This window comes from Vombatus ursinus, unplaced genomic scaffold (genome assembly GCF_900497805.2).
Source record: "Vombatus ursinus unplaced genomic scaffold, bare-nosed wombat genome assembly UNPS02006779.1, whole genome shotgun sequence".
NCBI lineage: Eukaryota > Metazoa > Chordata > Mammalia > Diprotodontia > Vombatidae > Vombatus > Vombatus ursinus.
In genome coordinates this window covers 8,945,744-8,965,976 of record NW_020946557.1, presented here as the reverse complement: position 1 = coordinate 8,965,976, position 20,233 = coordinate 8,945,744, and positions in this window count along the sequence as shown.

Genomic DNA, 20,233 nt, shown 5'->3' with positions numbered 1-20,233 from the left:
AGCAGAGACCCATGGGTGACCTGTGCTCGCTTCCATCTTGAAGCCATGTTAACTCCACAGAGTCAAGCATTTGGCATAATAGCATCAGATTTGCAACTCTGTCCTAGCTCTGTACAGATGATCCCAAAAGCCTTGCACATGACAATCTCAGGTGTTCCTGTTCCAAAACAGCCATTTCTGGTGGATTTGAGGTGACCGTACATTGTAAGGCAGAGCTACTCTGCTTTCTACACTTGCATTTATTCTCTTCATATTTATTCTGTATATATTCATAGATATATGTATATACTCATATGAGTATATATATATACATATACCTCACATAAGGAATATATATATAATACACATGCATGTGTATATATATTCATATAAAATACTCATATATAATACACACATGTACATGTATAAAACACACACTATTGTGTATAGGTACACATAAAACATACATGTATATAACACATAAACATGTACATGTACAGTGCATGCTACATATGTATATGCAGAGGCATATATATGTATATATCTACACATACTTGTTTCTCTATTAATAAAGATTGTTTCATTCTTTTAGTTGTATTCCTGCTGCCTAGCATAGTGTTTGGCACATAGTAGGTGCTTAATAAATGCTTGCTTAAGGCATTAAGGCATTCTTGACAGTCTTCAGAACAGACCTGCACAACATTTGACCCTCAGTTGCCACTGCTGGCCCCAGCAAGGATTTTGGGCAGCTTGTGAAAAATGTAGAGGTTGTAGTTTCAGCTCAGGCCCCAAGGCTCTCCTCAGACAGAACTAATAGGACTCACTGGCTTTTAAGAAGAAGTGATTAAGAGGCCTAATACCCTTGGGCAGGCCTGCACAACACACCATCAGTGGGCTGCTTTGGTGGGCTGCAAGTGGCCTGTGGGCTGTGTGTTGTGCAAGCCTGCTTTAGAAGTTAGAATCTGAGAAGTATTCCTAGGTAAAACGAGAAGGATGAAATCTTAAATTGGGTAGAATCCCACAAAGTCAGAGACCTAGTACCTTTTTTGGTAACATGTTTTGCAGTGTGGCTGACTAACGATGCCAGAGCAAACATAGGAACAGGGCTTGTTTTATCTCACACTAATTTTCAGGCTGGGTGTGGATGGGCCTAGGAGCTGATGGTGTTCAGGGCCAAGTTTGGAGGTTAAGGAATTAGGGCAGGTCTGCAGGATTGAGGTCTAAAGTGTACTACCAAGTCTTTTTTGATCTGAAACTGAACCCTTGGAGCAGGGCCAAAGCCAGACCTTTTTTCACAAGTGAGGCAATATCTACCCAAATAATAGATGAATTGTTTCAAGGGTAGCCTTCCATTCCATTATTCACAATGCTTAGAGAAACTTTTTTTCTGTTGTCCAATTTTAATCCTTCTACTGACATCCAAATGCCTTCCATCTCCCTATTACACCCTATTAATGTTTTATACCTCAGAGCTTCAGTGGATTTGGGATCTTATCAATGTGGAATCTGTCTTCCTCCAGTGAGGCAGAACTGGACCCATTCACACCTTCCTATCCTATGTAATTTTGTCCTTTTCCTTGCATAAATCCTCCAGAGAAGATCTATCTGTGCATTGGAGGCCTTCCTTTATTTATTTATTTTTTTAATATTCTGTGAGCATGAATGCAGCCCTTGTTCTTGCTACATGAGTGGCCTGCCTTCTTTGCCAATCACACATTTCCTAGTTGATGTTGTTCCTGACACATCTTGTGTACAAGTCATTCCTGGTAACCTGCTGTAGCCTATTTAGGCTCACCATGAATATTTCTATTATTCGTTGGGTTATTTGTAGCATTTATTCTTCAGAGATTGTGAGGTGATGTGATTTATAGACATTACCTCAAAATGGAAGAATATTGGTGTTAACCAGATTGCTTCAGGGAGCGACTTGGAGTAAATGAAAATACTGCACTATTGCCAAAACATCATCCGGCCCTTCTCTCTATTCAATTCTGGGCCCTGCTCATTGTCCACCTGTCCATGGTGGTATCTGTCCATGTGTTCCACTGGTATAATATTTGAGAACCCATGGTCACTTCCATTCTGTGTTGAGGCAACGGGCTATTTGTGGAGGTTCCATTCAATCTATCAATTAATTAACAAGTATTTCTTAATAATAATAACAACAACATCAGCTACCATTTATATATAGCATTTAAGTTTTACAAAGTGCTTTACAAATATTGCCTCATTTTATCCCCCCAACAATTCAGTTCTATAGAAAAGGAAATCGAGGCTTGCCTAGGGTCACACAGTTAGCAAGTATCTGAGATGGGATTTGAAAGTTAAGAACCTAGGTGCATTATGCGAGGCACTGGAGAGACAAAGACAGAAGTAAAGTGGTCCCTGTCCTTGTAGAGCTTATATTCTATTAGAGGAGCCAATATAAACATATATTGAGACAGAATTTATACAAAATAGATATAATGTGATTCTGGGGGAAAGGAGAATTCTTGAAGATGGAGAATCAAGAAAATGCAGATTGATAGTAGTTCTTAACCTGGAATCTGTGAACTCAATTTAAACAAAAAAAAATTTTATATATAACAATTTCAATAGGATTGGTTTTCTTTGTAATTCTAGGCATTTTATTTTATGCATTTAAAAACCTTATTCTGAAATAGGCTTTACCAGACTGCCAAAGGGGTCAATGAGACAAAAAGAGTAAGAACCCCTAATGTAGCAGATGGCACGTGGACTGAATCATGAAGGAAGTGAAGAATTCTAAGATGCAAAAGGAAGAAAAGAAAATGAAAAAGTATTTCATAGGATCACAGATTTTTGAGCTGGAAGTGACATGGTGATAATTTTGTCCACTTCCTTCCTTTTCCAGAAGAAGCTGATACCCAGATGTTAAGTTACCCCAAGGTCATAACACTAGTAAATAGCGGAGCCAGGATTTGAACTGAAGCCCTTTGACCCCAAATTCAATGTTCTTTCTATTGTACCACTTAGCTTTCTCCTTTTATAGGTTAAAGAACTTAAAATTTCTCCCGAACTTACCACGTCAACAGATGAATTTTTCTCTATCCTCATTTTCTCTGTGCACATAAAATTATTTGTGATGGAAAAAATACCACTTAAACACAAAACTACTGAATAATCTCCCAAGTGGGAAAGTGACATCAAATGCATTCTAATTTGTATATACAGGCGCCTTTGAGGTTTCTTTTATCCTGTCTTCACTCAGGATATGTGCATTAGTAGTATAAATTTAATTGTAGATATTTCATTCAATGTTGGTTCTTTTCCTATTCCCTATGATTACTTATGATAATGAATCTATTTAATATTCATATGTCTCTAACATGCTTTTACTTTGTAATTTGGGAAATGATAATTTAATTAAATACAACAAAGGAATTTATTAAGCACCTACTATTTTCCAGGCACAGTATTTGGCACTGGAGATACAAAGACAAACCAAACCAGTCCCTGTCTTTCAGGAGGTTATATCCTACTGCTGAAAAACATGTACATAAATAAGTCTAATACTTAGAGGAATTGGAAAGACTTTAGGTGGGTGGCAGCATATGTGATGAGCCTTCATGGAAGGAAGGGATTACAAGATGAAAATATGAGGAGGTTATTGATACCATTATCTCCCTCTCCCCCACCGTGTTCTTCTCTTTTTCAATGAAGGTGTATTTGGGCTTTGTCCACTATCATTTCTAATATTTCAATCTCTCATTTGATTGTAAAGTAAGTCTATAAGCCAACATTCTTTCCCAAAGTATATTTCTTCCAAGACAAAGTTGTAGCCAAGCAGTGATCAAGGTCTGCTTTTTTTTTAAACATGCTTATTTATATTGACATCTTTTTGTTTTTATAACACACTCATTCATTTCTGAATATTTCTCTTCCCTCCCTTACTCAATAAACCATCTCTTGTAACAGTGATTTTAAAGAGACAGGAAAACAATAGTTCAACAAAACCAGTATACACTTCAACTGAGTTTGGCAAATGAGTTTTTTTTTTTTTTTTTTTTGGTAAGGCAATCGGGGTTAAGTAACTGGTCCAGGGTCACACAGCTCATAAGTGTCAAGTCTGAGGCGGGATATGAACTCAGGTCCTCCTGACTCCAAGGCCAGAGCTCTATCTACTGCGCCACTTAGCTGCCCCAGCAAATGAGTCTTGTCCCTACCTTACCAAAAAAGGGAGGAAAATGTGTTTCTCATCTTTTTTTTCCCCCAGGGCCATTATAACTATACAGAGTTCAGCTTTATTTTATTGTTATTTATATTTACATTGGTATAGTTGTTTATATTGTTTTCTTGGTTCTGTTGACTACATTGTACATCAGTTTATATAAATTCATATATTCCCATGCTTCTCTGAATTTTTCATAGTTGTCATTTCTTATGGAGCAGTAATATGTCACACATTCAGGCATCACATTTCACTAAAACATGCCCCAATCAATGAACACCCATTTCCTCTCCCTCTCAGTCTTTTGATACCACAAAAAGTGCTACCATCAATATTTTGGTGTACATGGGACTTTTCTTTCTGTCACTGACCTACTTCGGCTAGATGCCTAGCAATGTGACCTCTGGGACAATCGGTATGGACATTTTAGTTGTCCTTTAACAATAATTTCATAGTGCTTTCCGGAATGGTTGAACTACTTCACAGTTTCAACAAACATGCCTGTCTTTTCATAGTCCTTCCAACTCTATTACTATCTTTTGTCATCTTTGCTGATTTTACTAGGTATGAGGCAAAACTTAAGAATTGTTTGAATTTTTCTCACAGTGATTTGGATCAATCTTTCCTTAAAATTCTGTTTTTTATTAGTGTTTCAAATCTGTACTGAAGTTGTTGCTGAAGTCATACCAAAAACGCTTCTATTTTTTATACCAGTTATCATTATACTAATTTTCAGATCCTACAGAGCATCACTTATGAGTATAGATCCTGCTTTGACTTGACTTTGGCTAAGTTTACTGTTAGTTTTTTCTTTTTCTGTTTAATATTTTATTTTTCCCGATTTACACGTAAAAACAATTTTTCTCTCCCTTCCTTCCCCTCACCCCCATTGAGAAGACAAGCAATCACATATAGGTTATTCATGTGTAGGCATGCAAAACATTTCCATAATAGTCATGTTGTAAAAGAAAACATAGACCAAAAAAAAAAACAAAAAAAACCGCCAAACCCCCCAAAACATCCTAAACTAATAAAAAAGACCTCAAGAAAAATAAAAAAAATTAAAAAAAAAGTATGCTTCAAGTATCCTGTATTCAGATACCATCAGTTCTTTCTCTGGGGATGGATAGCATTTTTCATCATAAGTCCTTCAGAGTTGTCTTGAATCATTGTATTGCTGTCATTCACAGCTGATCATCTTACAGTATTGCTGTTACTTTGTACACAATATATTACACTTTGCTTCAGTTCACACAAGTCTCTCCAGGCTTTTCCAAGAGCATCCTGCTCATCATTTCCCATAGCACAATAGTATTCCATCACAATCACATACCACAGCTTGTTCAGCCATTCCCCTATTCATGGGCATCCCCTCAATTTTCAATTCTTTGCCCCAGAAAAGAGCTGTTATAAATATTGTTGTATATAGAGGTCCCTTTCTTTTTTGTTTATTATCTTTTTTGGGATACAGACCTATTAGTGGTATCGCTAGGTCAAAGGGTATGCATGGTTTTATAGCCCTTTGGCATAATCCCAAAGTGCTCAACAGAATGATCGAATCAGTTCACAACTCCACCAACAGTGCATTAATGCCCCATTTTTCCCATATCCCCTCCACCATTTGTTATTTTCCTTTTCTGTCCATTAGCCAATTTAGTAGGTATGAAGTAGTACCTCAGAATTGGTTTAATTTGCATTTCTCCAATCAATAGTGATGTAGAGTATTTTTTCATATGAGTATAGATATTTTTGATTACTTCATCTGAAAACTGTTCATATCTTTTGATCACTTGTCAATTGGGGAATGACTTATTTTTATAAATTTGACTCCATTCTCTATGTTTTTGAGAAATGAGGTTTTCATCAGAGAAACTTGCTCCAAAATTTTTTCTTCACAGTTACTATTACTAACTCTATTTCTCTTCATCTTATTCCCCACCACCTCATTTATTTTATTCTCTCTCTTCTTTCACCCTGTCTTTCCTCAAAAGTGTTTTGCTTCTGACTACCCCTCCCCCAATCTACCCTCCCTTCTATCTCTTCCCATCCCTCTCTTTTCTAATGCCCTTTCCCTCTTACTTTCCTGTAGGGTAAGATAGATTTCTATACCCAATTGAGTGTATATGTTATTCCCTCTTTCAGTCAATTCTGATGAGAGTAAGAGTCACTCACTCCCCCTCACCTTTCCCCTCTTTCCCTCCACTGTAAAAGCTTTTTTCTTGCCTATTTTATGTAAGATAATCTACCCTATTCTACCCCTCCTTTTCCCTTTCTCTCAGTACATTCCTCTTTTACCCCTTAATTTTATTTTTTTTAGATATCATTTCTTCATATTTTTTATAATAAAATGACTAAAGATATTCTTTATTCTTTTTATTATTGAATTTAGTTTTGTTTCCATCCTCACTCCCCATTCTAAGAATCTTAAGACCAAGAGCACTAATGCCTTTTTTTTTTTTTTTTGGTGATAGATTGGTTCTATTGCCAGTCCATTTATTTTTTTTTGTCACTTCCATAAACTTTTGAGTTTTAAATTTTTTTCTCCTCCTCCCTCCCTCCTTCCCTCCCCAAGAAGTATGCAATCTGATATAGGCTATACATTCCTATTAAACGTATTTTCACATTAGTGATATTGTAAGCAAGAATTAGAACTAATAGGAGGACCCACCAGAAAGAGGAAACAAAACACAACAACAAAAAAAATAGCAAATACTATTCTTCAATCTGCATTCAAACTCCATAGTTCTTTCTTCCTTATGGATAGCATTTTCCATCATGAGGCTTTTGGAGATGTCTTAGATCCTTGTATTGCTGAGAAGGGTTAAGTCTACCAATATTAGTCATTGCATAACGTGGCTGTTACTGTGTTACTGTGTACAATGTTCTCTTGATTCTGCTCACTTCACTCAACATCATACCATACAAGTCTTATCAGGTTTTTCTGAAGTCTGCCTGTTCATCATTTCTTATAGCACAATAGTATTCCATTAAATTCATATATCACATTCACAGCTATGATTACTATCTGTGTCTTTCTCTCCATCCTTCCTCCCCCCCCATTTATGCTTTTTTTTCTTCTTTCTCCTTTTCCCCCCTCACTAATGTTTTGCTTTTGGCCATCGCCTCCCTCAGTCCCACCTCCCTTCTATTAGCCCCCTCTCTTTTCTTCCCCTTTACCCTTACTTCTTCCCTCCCTTCTATTCTCCCTCCCTTTTCTTTCTCCTTTTCCCTTGTACAGCCTGTAGGGCATGTTAGATTTCTATACCTAACTGATTATGTTATTCCCGTCTTGAGCCAAATCTGATGAGAGTAAGGTTCAAACAATGCTCATCTCCCTCCCTTCTTTCCCTCTGCTGTAATAGGTTTTTGTGCCTTTTCCTGTGATGTAATTTAGCCTTGTCTGCCTCCTCCTTTCTTTTTCTCTCAGTATATTTTCTTAGATCAGATTAATCCACTTACATGGATCCATTTAACCCACTTGATTAGATTTTTTTCATCATTACATCAAAGTCAATTTATACCCACTCCCTTTATGTATTCCCCTTTAATATGGTGTAATAACAATATAATTCTCAAGAATTACAAGTGTCATCTTCCCTTGTAGGGATGTAAACAGTTTGCCCTTATTAACACCATATTGTATCATTCTGTCCCATTTACCTTTTTATGTCTTTCTTGAGTCTTGTATTTGAAGATCAGATTTTCTGTTGAGCTCTGGTTTTTTTTTTTTTTTATCAGGAAGGTATGGAAGTTCCCTATTTCATTGAATATCCATCTCCTCCCCTGAAAGATCATGCTTATTTTCTCTGGGTAGTTGTTCCTTGGCTGCAATCCAAGCTCCTTTGCCTTACGCAATATCATATTCCATGCCCTATAGTCTTTTAATGTAGAAGCTGCAAGGTCCTGTGTAATCCTGACTGTGGTTCCACAGTGTTTAAATTGTTTCTTTCTGGCTGCTTGCGGTATTTTCTCTTTAACCTGGTACTTTTGGAATTTGACTACTATATACCTTGGTGTTTTCAATTTGGGATCTATTTCAGGAGGTGATTGGTGGATTCTTTCTATGGCTATTTTACCCTCTGGTTCTAGGACCTCAGGGCAGTTTTCCTTTATGATTTCCTGAAACATACTGTCCAGGCTCTTTTTTTCATCGTGATTTTCAGGTAGACCAATAATTCATTTTATTATAAAAATTCTATTTTTATAATAGAATATTATAAAATATTCTGTTTCATTGAGTTCCATTTTTCCCCCTGAAGGATTATACTCAGTTTTGCTAGATAGGTGATTCTTGGTTGTAATCCTAGCTCTTTTGCCCTCCAGAATATCATATTCCAGGCCTTCTGATCCTTTAATATAGAAGCTGCTAAATCTTGTGTTATCCTGACTGTGGCTCCATGATACTTGAATTGTTTCCTTTTGGCTGCTTGCAATATTTCCTCTTTGAACTGGGAACTCTGGAATTTGCCTTTAATATTCCTGGGAATTTTCTTTTTGGGATGTTTTTCAGGAGGTGATTGGTAGATTCTTTCCATTTCAATTTTACCCTCTGACTCTAAAATATCAGGGCAGTTTTCCTTGATAATTTCTTGAAAGATGATATCTAGTCTCTTTTTTTGATCATGGCTTTTAGGTAGTCCAATAATTTTTAAATTATCTTTTCTGGATCTATTTTCCAGGTTGTTTTTCCAGTGAGATATTTCACATTGTCTTCTATTTTTTCCATTTTTTTGGTTTTGTTTTATTGTTTCTTGATTTCTCATAAAGTTTATGAGAAAAAAAAGCTTCCATTTGTTCAGTTCTAATTTTTAAGGGATTATTTTCTTCAGTAAGCTTTTGAACCTCCTTGTGCATTTGCCCAATTCTACTTTTAAAGGAGTTTTTTTTTTTTTTTTTTAGGCAATTGGGGTTAAGTGACTTGCCTAGGGTCACGCAGCTAGTAAGTGTCAAGTGTTTGGTCTGAGGCCAGACTTGAACTCAGGTCCTCTTGACTTCAGGGCTGGTGCTCTATCCACTGTGCCACCTAGCTGCCCCCCTTAAAATTTTATTTTTTATTTTTTTATTTTTCATTTTAAAAAAAATTTTTTTTAGGAGTTCTTTTTCTTAAGTGAATTTTTTTCCCTCCTTTCTCATTTGGCCAATTCTGCTTTTTAAGGCATTCTTCTCCTCATTGACTTTTTGTACCTCTTTTACCATTTGTCCTAGTCTGTTTTTTAAGGTGTCATTTTCTTCAGTATTTTTTTGTGTCTCCTTTACCAAGCTATTGACTCATTTTTCATGATTTTCTTGCATCACTCTCATTTCTCTTCCCAATTTTTCCTTTATCTCTATTATTTGATTTTCAAAATCCTTTTTAAACTCTTCCATGGCCTGAGACCAATTCCTATTTTTCTTGGAGGCTTTGGATGTAGGAGTTTTGACTTTGTTGTCTTCTTCTAAATGTATGTTTTGAGCTCCCTTGTCACCATGGTAACTTTCTATGGTTAGATTTTTTCTGTTGTTTGTTCATATTCCCAGCCTATTACCTGACTTTTAATTGTTTGTTAAAGTAGGGCTCTGCTTTCAGGGTGGAGGGCGCACTGTCTCAAGCTTCAGAGGTTTTGTGTAGCTGTTTTCAGAGGTACTTCTAGGGACCTATAAGTTTTTAGCTCTTCCAAGGTGATATGATGTAAGGAGAGGTGTTTACTACTCTCCTAGCCTGTGCTCTGGTCTGTAAGTGACCACAAACACTCTTTTGTGACTAGAACTGTGACGAGGGTCCCCCTTCCACTGTGGTCACGAGCTCTGGTGTGCTGGTGCTCCTCCTGGGACTGCCACCTAGGACTGTGACCCTGATCCAAGTATAGGCAAAGTAACAGAGTCCTGCCTCAGTGCTAGCAAAGAGACCCTGAAATCTGCTTCTGACCAGTCATTTGACCCCCTTACCGTCTATGGGCTGACAGCTCCAGAATCAGCCACTGCCACTGTTGATTCAGCTGCTACCAAGGCCTGCTCCTGCTTTGCTGTGGCCTGGTCCATGCAGGCATGGCCTGCACTGGACTGTGCTCCTGTCTGACCTTGGTGCAACAGAACTTTCCTGCAGACTTTCTAAATTGTCTTGGGCTGGAAAATTGTTTCACTCTGTCTTTTTGTGGGTTCTACTGCTCTAGAATTTGTTCAGAGTCATCATTTAAAGTCATCATCATTATCTGGAGGAGTTTCAGGGAGAGGTCAGGCAAGTCCTTGCCTTTACTCTGCCATCTTGGCTCCTCCTCATTATTGTTAGTTTTGTTGGGCATCTCTTCAAGAAGTGTATGCTTATATTTGATTGTTCAGTCATATTCTAAATATGCTATATTTTAGAGTAGACTGAGGTGGTTATACTATTCATTCAATCAATTGATTAACAATCAATAAGCATTTAATAAATGCCTAGTATTTGTTAGGCACAGTATTTGATTATTCACTGTTGTATTCTGAGGTAGTTATACTATTCATTCAATCAATTGATCAACAATCAACAAGCATTTAGTAAATGATCAGTATTTGCCACATGAATGTCCTTGCCATCAAGGAAGGTTGCTTTCTATTAGAGAAGACAACATTTACCTAAGTAAATATATTCAAAATAAATATAAGTTAATTTCTTCTTTTTTTTTCAATTTAAGTTAATTTCTGTCCCCTCTTCCCACCCTGCTTTTAAGCTTCCTTTTGTATATTGTCTTCCTCTATTAAATTGTAAGCTAGCTCCTTGAGAGCAAAGTCTGTCTTTCTTTTTTGTATATGTATTATCAGAGCTTAGAACAGTGCCTGGCACATAGTAGATGCTAAATAAATGTTTATTCACTCACTAATTTTGGGGGAAGGCACTAGCTGCTGAATGGATCAGGAAAGGCTTCATCTCAAATGCTGAGCTTGATAGAGTCAGTAATAAAAAGCAGTTATTAGAGAGTTTGGTAGAACCTAATGTGGAAATACAAAAATTTTCCTTTGCTATGCAAACATTATACGTGAGTATATTCAATTTGTTATCACTGTCTTAGTTTTAAAGTGATCTTTCTAAACATGGACCTGTGCAAGTCCAAATAAGGATACAGTAAACTCTCTGTATCTTCTGTGCTATGAAACTAAAACCCATTGTCTGGCATTTCTATAATGACTAGAACAGTGATTTCATCTGTGTGGGGATTTCTGAAGGAGGGAATTCCCCTCAAATGATGCAGATCAGCAACTCCTTCTTAACTTTGTGAGAGAGTTGCCTGGGGGGAGCTGAGAGGTTAAACGACCCAGCTGGTATGTGTCAGAGGTGGGAAAAGAACCCAGGTCTCCCTTACTCGTAGGCTTGGCCTTCTATCAACTATGTCATTCTGCCTCTCATGAACCATGTGTGTGTGTGTGTGTGTGTGTATGTTTGCATAAACTTTAACATCTGCTAAAGCCATACTTTTCAGCATATCTTAATTTAAACAACTATTAAGTGTATTCCATGTGCTAGGCGCTGGGGAAGATATAAAGCTTAAATAACACACAATCCTTGATCTCCTGGAGCTTACAGTCTCTTATAGTTGGTGGATATGACATATACTCAAGTAATTATAATACAAAATAATAATGAAGGGGTAAAACTTTATGAAGAAGGTAGCCTTTGAGTAGTTGGGGATAGAGAGTATTTCTTGGCAGAGGCAATGAAATGACTAAAGGAAGAGTATCTGAATGACACTGAAAATCATGATAAATTACTTCTATTAAAAGTTGATAGGGGCAGCTAAGTGACGCAGTGGATAGAGCACCGGCCCTCACGTCAGGAGGACTTGAGTTCAAATCCGTCCTCATACCAAACACTTGACACTTACTAGCTGTGTGACCCTGGGCAAGTCACTTAACCCCAATTGCCTAAAAATAAAAAATAAAATAAAAAATAAAAAAAGATAAAAATAGATAAAAAAAGGTTGACAAAGGTCATCTCAAGATGACGTGATCTTAAATTATGGTCACATGAATTTAATGTTAGCAGATGAAGTTATTATACGGTAATCTTTTTATGACCCTCTTTATTTCTTTTTGTGGGGGAGGGTTGGTTTTTGGGTTAGACCAGTGATTTCACTGATGTTGTGAGCTCCTGATAAGGATGTTGCCTCTACCAATGTAGATCTGAAACTCTAGGTCTTAAAGAGGTGCTTGGGGGGCTGTGGGAGAGGGTGTAATAAGTGGTTAAGCAACTTGCCTAGGGTTACACAGCCAGTATTTGACTTGAACCCACATCTTCCTGACTCAAGGCCAGCTCTCAATCTATCATGGTGTTTCTTCATCCTTTTCACTATGACACAAAATTCAGTATAAGAAATGGCCATTTTGATCCCCATCCAAAGAAGTTTAGTAATCAATTATCAAAAGGACCTCATTCAACTTAACTCAACAAACCTTTTATCGTTATATATCATTGAATTATAGCTATTTATATTTAGATACATGATAGCTTATCATATTCTATTTTGATTTCTGAGGTATATTATCATCATTTATAATATAACAATGTTTTATTTATTTTGTGATTATATCAATTGAGATATTTGTAAAGCATTTAGTACAAGGCCTGGCACATAGTAAGTGCTGCATAAATGGTAATAATAATAATAATGAGTATAATGATGATGATGCTGTCATTATGCTATAGGTTGGTTTTATCCAAGAAATAAGCTAATGTATTGCTAAAGTGAGAATATTTTACAAGCCTACTTTCAATATTCTTGACATAGAGTAGACTATAAATTTGAATAAGGTCCCTGGCATATTGGTTAGCTTCTCTATGGACAACTTATGGGAGAATGTGAATAAGAGTCTCACAAGATGGATAGGATTAGGTTGGTTGTGATCTATATATTGGAATTAATATCCATATTGATGACATGACAGATTCATTGGCTATTGACTAGAAATTCATTGGCTAGGAATATTTTCCATATATATGACTTGATAAAACAATGTCCTGTGCCTTATTTCTCAACCTTTTTAAAAACATCGGTGTGCAAGCTTTGCCAGTTTCTGAAAAACACAAGATTTACTGGAATAATGAAATAATAGCTTTATACCTTACTTACTAAAAGATGGGACTTTCCAGGTGAGGTTTTTCTCACCTCACAAGAAGAAAAACTAGGGGAAAAAGCCACATTCATTTTATTATAAAAATTACTGTAACATTGTCTTATGGAGTTAGGGGGTCAGGTTGGTAGTGATACTGGGTTTTCCAAAGGCAGGGGGTCTGCTGGCAAATGTTTAACAACCATTTGCTGTTGTATATTCTTCCATGAAAAGGAAAATGAAATTTATATTTTAAAATATATCAGTTTAAGCGAGAATTGATTTTTTTTTTATAGCATAGAACACATGGCTTATTGTCAGCTCTATAAGATTAGTTAATTAAAAAAAATAAAAACACCTCTTAATGAGCTATAATGGAATGGCTCATAGTGAGATATCCATATGCTCTAAACACTACAGCCAAGTGGAAGTTGTTCTCCAGAAAAAAAAAATGCATGACACACTCTTAAGTTTAATCTGCATGGTTACTAGTTTCTCTCTCACTTTCTTAAGCCTAAACAATCAACAAAACAGTACATCAAGCCTTGATCCGAGCTATAAATGCTCATACTGAAAACTGAACAGAAAGGCCAGCTCCAGCAAAGTTCAGTGTATCTTAGTGCAGGTTTAAACTTTAATAACTTCAGAAGTATGAGTGCTACAAATGAACAAAAATGTCACTTGGAACTATAATTATTTAAATTTGTTTTATACTTATTTAGATTTGTGAATTTTGAGTGAAAAAAATTTTAATTTTAATAAGTCCAGTCACCTTGTTATTATGCATTGTTTCTGGATGACACTTTTTCAGGCTGAGGGATCTGTAGAAGAATACTCTTGCTTGATCACTTTGCTCACCTCGTCTATCTTCATTTGATTTTTTTGTTGTGAAGTTGCATCAAAAGTTTCACATTTGCATCAAAACCTCTTTTCTTTGGCTGATATTAATGCAAGGATTACACATATGATCCTTTCAGTCACAGAGTGGAAGTTGATTAAAATTTTTACCAAGTTCAAAAATTGACTAGAGTGATGTATAGCACAAGAGAGAGGTTATATTAAAATTTAATAAGAAAAACCTCTCAATATTTTAAAATTTTAAATAATTAATCTTTAAAATTTTTTTTTGTAAATTTGTAGCATTTGTACTTCTGAAGTTATTAAAGTTTGAGATTGCACTAAGACATTTGGAACATGCTGTATTTCAGTATTTCAAAAGATGTGTGATTTCATGTGGCTGCTCCCTTCGTGGATGCAGATCACTAAACTTCCATGCCAAAAGAACATATTACCTGGTAACTAAATTTCCAGTTATGAGCTTCTCTGAACTTAGCTAGCCCAGTCCTCAGATGAGAAAGACACAGTTCATCCTGGGGCCTGTTCTTGAAACCCTTGCCAGCTTGGGAGGGCTTGCTAGAGCTTAGGTTCTAATAACATAGCTACAGTGCCCAGTAAGTAAACTTCTCCCTTACAAGGTTGTAGCATATTTATACTGTTATTTGCTTGTAGTGTTTAGAGAATATGTATATCTGAATCCATGTCATTATGAGCCATTTAGTTATATTTCATTAAGAACTACTTTTATTTAAAAATTTTTTTTAATCTTATAGAACTGACAATATGTCAGATGTCCTATTCTATTTTTTTTTTAAAGGAATTAATTCTCTCTTAAACCTATACATTTTTAAGTATGCATTTTATCTTCCCATCCAATGGAAATATATACAGGAGCAAATGCTTGTGACTCATAAAATTGGCAGCTAACCTGTAACACATGATTTTAGAGAGTTGCCTGAGGCTCAAAAAGGACAGGCAGGATTTAAGTGGTATTCTTTCTTTCCCCAACCAAAGCCACTATCCCATGCAACCTCTCAAGGGCGTAAGGAAAAAAAAAATAAGGAAAATGAGCAAACAAGATGAAAATAACATCCACAGAGCCAAGAAATTGTGTCTATAAACTATCACTATTTATTGATTGTTAACTATTTATTGATTGTTATTGGTTGTTAAGAAGATGGACTCAAAACACACTAAAACTTTTGGAACACTTTGTACACAAGTAAAGAAAAAAGGATTGTTTTAATACCCTAAAACTGCACTAAGACTTTTGGGGCACCACACAGATAACATTGTTGATAATGTAATAACATTGTTGCTATTATCATTTTAACCATGCAGTTTTTAGTCTGTGTGTGTGTGTGTGTGTGTGTGTGTGTGTGTGTGTGTGTCTCTATATATGTAGGATTCTGCTGTCTTCACTCTGCATCACTTCCTGTAAAACTGTAAATTATTCATAGATATATTTTGCTTTTGAGAACTATGTCAAGATGAGACATCAAAGTAGGATTTCTGTGTTTCAAGTTGGTATAAGAAAATATTTATCAGATTTTCTGGATATTATTATATCTGGACATAACATGGCATATGTTTAAATTCTATGACCTCAAGCAAAATATCACAAAGGGGTTTGTTTCATGGGGTCCTAAGCACTTCAGAGGCTGCTTAGATGGTAGTTAAACCCCTGGACCATAGATATCATCATATTTTTCTACCATCTGATATACTGAAATTCTTTTGATGGGAAACAATAATGTTAAATGAGATGTAATGAACTTCATTTTCTTAGCACCTTAGGAGGAAGGTAATAGTAGTAGAATTTATTTGAGTTTTCTGTCATTTGTGCAGAGGAAACTACTTAATGAAATAATACCCTAATGTCTTCAGTTAATTCTACAGTTTCCAGAAGTTTCTGACTTCCTCTGAGGAGTAACCTCTATCAAGGTGACAAAATCCACTGAAGTAATTACATCTCCACTTTAGCTTGCAAAAGTGATGGCTAGCTGGGATATTTAAGAAGGGAGAACAGTTGCATTTGTTCCTGCATTTAAGACTTGCTGAAATCCTGTTGCAGAACTGGTTAAAGATTTAGGTGCATCTGCAAACTGTTTACCCTGGGAATACTTCACTTTTGCTTTGCAAAGAAGAGGAATTGTGATAGTCACATGTCTCCACACCTTGTGCATGTTGTTTACCCTAGGTTGTGCCTACCTGCATTGGAGCAGGGATCATCTTACTGGAAGGGTGAGTTTTTGATAACATGGAAATTCTGATACAGCCTAGCCCTAGATCATGTTATCTGTAAAAGAGATTTGAGACTGGCTTCTTGGTTTCTTACAAGTCTCAGCTAAAATCCCACCTTCTGGGGCAGCTGGGTAGCACAGTGGATAGAGGACTGGCTCTGGAGTCAGGAGGATCTGAGTTCAAATGTGGCCTCAGACACATAATACTTCCAAGCTGTGTGACTCTGGGCAAGTCACTTAACCCCAAATGCCTCACTAAAGAAAAAAAAAATCCCACTTTCTGCAAGAACCTTACTCGGTATCTTCTCTCTGAGATTACCTCCAATATGTATGCATAATTTTGTGCATGTTGTCTCCCCTATTAGAAAGGGAACCCTTTGAGGGCAGGGATTGTTTTTGCCTCTGTGTTCCCAAGAAGCTTAATAAATGCATTGATTGACTTCCTAACCTATGGGAGGTGTGCTTGAGACCCTGTGAAGTTACAGTTCCATGGGAATCATGGAAACCACCTTTCACTTTGAAAGGACTGACTTACAAGTGTGTTGGTGTCATAGTAAGAGTGGACTATTAATGTCATATTGGCCATTCCTCAAATATAGACAGCTGTAGCAGTCTCCTCTGGGCAGTCCTCTCAGTTTGTTAAGTAAAATTGCCCATCTTTAAAGGCCAACCGGAGCAGACCGGTGTGAACCATAATTTAAAATTCAGCCTTGCACTTGTAAGAGACTGGGCAAGGGAAGCTTTTGTAATAGCAAAATTAGGAAGGTTTCTTGATTGAGCAGCTCATCAGATGGAAGAAGGACTGCATTGTTGGTAGGTTATAAATGTTTTAAGGGTGAATTTATAACTGTGTCCAGTACTTCTTGACATACATGGGTGCACACATACATACACACACAAACACACACCATTCCCAAGCCTTCTCTAAGTTCTAGGTCCATTGGCTGCATCATATTTGTTATCTGTTGACTACAGGAACTCAGAAATGCCAACTTAAATAGGTGATGTAAAACTAAATATGAACTGGGGCTACTTGTCACAGTCTACCTGCACCTCCTGAGATTACTTCATGGGGCTCAACACTAAGGACCTAGGAAATCAAACCCCTTTACTATCTGGCAGAATTTTAGACAGAAGTCACTAGAATCTTTTCTCTATGTCAGTCAACTTCAAGGATTTACCCTCTTAAAGCCCATGGGACAATCACTGACAGAGGAAACAACTGTAGTTACATTGTCCCATGCTTTTATTTGTCTTGGCTCTTAGTCAACACCTGTTTTGGAAATGTAACACCATGGCCTGTGTGTTGGACTGGACACTGATAGTTTATATCCATGAATTTTGACAGTAATTATACATATATGCATGAGTATATACATACATATATGTATGTCTCTGTGTATATGTATAATATATACATACATACATATGCACACACATATACATACACACACACACACATACACAAATATACACACTCAACTATTACCTAGTTAGAGAGAACTGTTTTGGAACCAGTAAAACTGGTGGTTTCCTTATCTGGGTGGAATACCATGAAAAGAGGGTGTTTCCTTATCTGGGAGGAATACCAATGAAATCACAGAGCCAGTTCCTATCTTTATTACCTATTTTTGGTTGGGAAAAAGCATTTACTGTTGGTTGCAATACTTAGAAATGTTCTAAATGAGGAATTGAACAATTCATTCATAAGATGTCTGGTTTCTACAAATCTTAGCAGATGAAAAGACCTCGCTAGTTCAGTGGTCATTTGCATTAAGGAATATGGGGACCAAGTTGGGTTCGTGGCCATGATCTAGAGGAACCTTCCATCCTGAGCACCTGTTGTCATGATTAGTGACCGCCTCTCTGACCTCTATTTCAGAAAAGCCCCAGATACTTCCGTCCCTTGTTCTTCCACCATCTCCTCTGTAGCCTCATAAAGAGTTGTACCCTTTGCTCCCATTCCCAGTTCTGGAATAATGAACCATGCTGTCATCAACTCAGCCTTGTTCCTCATGGGTATGTCAGACCAGTCCACTGGAACCCACTCCATAGCCTTGTAATCTTCAGGAGCAAAGTGTTCTTGCTCATTTACCACTTCTCTACTTGCTTTCTCCTACTAGTTGGGAAAGTCCTAATCTTTTGTAAATAGGAACAAGCAGGGGTCCATTTTCTCTCAAGCTATAGGATTAGCAAATGAGTTAAGGCCTTGCTTTAATGGGTTGCCCCCTAATTATTGTGCTAAAATGGCATGTGATCTGTCATGGTCATCCTTCAGACTGGGATGGCTTCAGACTCCTATCTAGCTCTGTGACCTCAGTCAAGTCACTCAACCCCTGCCTGTCTTAGTTTTCTCACCTATATAATGGGGAAAATAATAGTACCTACCTCTCAGGGGTGTTGTGAGGATAAAATGAGATAATATTTAAGTGCATTGTAACTCTTAATATGTTATTTAAATGCTATAATGATGATGATGACAATGACGATGACAATGAGACCATTTCTATTCAAAAGGCAGGCAGAAGATAGTGCCTGAGAATGGTGGTAATATTCAAGTACCACTTTTTTTTTAGCCATTTTCCAACTGATATGGCCTGCAAATTCCCACTAGAAACCCAATGATACAAAGAAATAATAATAATAATTATTATTTTTTTGGCGAGGCAATTGGGATTAAGTGACTTGCTCAGGGTCACACAGCTAGTGAGTATCATGTATCTGAGACCACATTTGAACTCAGGTCCTCCTGACTCCAGGGCCAGTGCTCTATCCATTGCGCCACCTAGCTGCCCCTAGAAGTAATTCTTTCTGTAAAAAGTAAATTTAACAAAGAGGTTCTCAAAGAGGCAGGTTTTACTTTCATAATACAGAAAATAAAATTGGAATCATAGACTTAAGTGGCTTGTCCAGAGCAATGAAAGCTCTAAAAGACAACAAAAATGAATTCTAATTACAATAAATTAAATAAAAAAAATTAAATCAATAAGCATTTATTAAGATCTTACTATATGTTATATAGTGTGCTAAGAGCTGGGAATACAAATCCAAATAGTACCTGCCTTCAAGGAGCTTACCATCTAATGGGGATAAAGCATAAAAGGGAGATGAAAAGGGCAGGAGGGGAGGTGAAGGTACCCAGTCACAAGGCAAGCATGGTGGAAAAAAGTCCATAGAGTCAAGAGTAGAGCCTGGAGAGAAATGAAGATATAGATGGCCTGGGCATTTTCCTGAAAATGGAGATTTTTGGAGGAATCAACCAATCAGAGGAAGGATCCTTTGGGGTGGAGTATACATCTTATGTTAGAAGGCCTGGTGCTTAATGAACTTTCTGGGTAAAGAAGCCTCAGGTCAGGGTTGTTTGAACTTTCAGGATGAGAGGCTGCTGTAGCATGGTGGAGTAAGTCTGGAGAGTCAGAAATGGAGTGGAGAGAATAAATACATGGATGACCTGGGCATTTTCTTTAAGATGGTTCTTTGAGGAACCAATCAGAGGAGGAAATTATAAGGGCAGAGAGTACTTTCAGTGCAATTATTATTGTTAAAAATAATTTTATTATTCTAAATTACATTTAGCATTTTAATCTGATAGGGAACTTTAGAGATCATCCATTTCAACCCTTATATTTTGTAGATGATGAAATGATGTACTGGGATGATTTGCCCAAACACACAGTAAAATGGTAGAGTCAAGAAGTCCAATATTTTAATTACAAAGATTGCCTTTTATTCTAGTTTTTTGTTATGACCTTGAATAAATCTTCTTCTATTAGTTTAATTGACTGTAAAATTGAAGTGATAGTAAACTTAAAAATCATACTTAAAGCTATTTTACCATCCTGAATCTTTTCTTAATAGCAAGTTAGAAGTTACTCCAAAAAATATCCATCCATCCTCTAACAACTGTGGAGGATGGAAATCTTATATA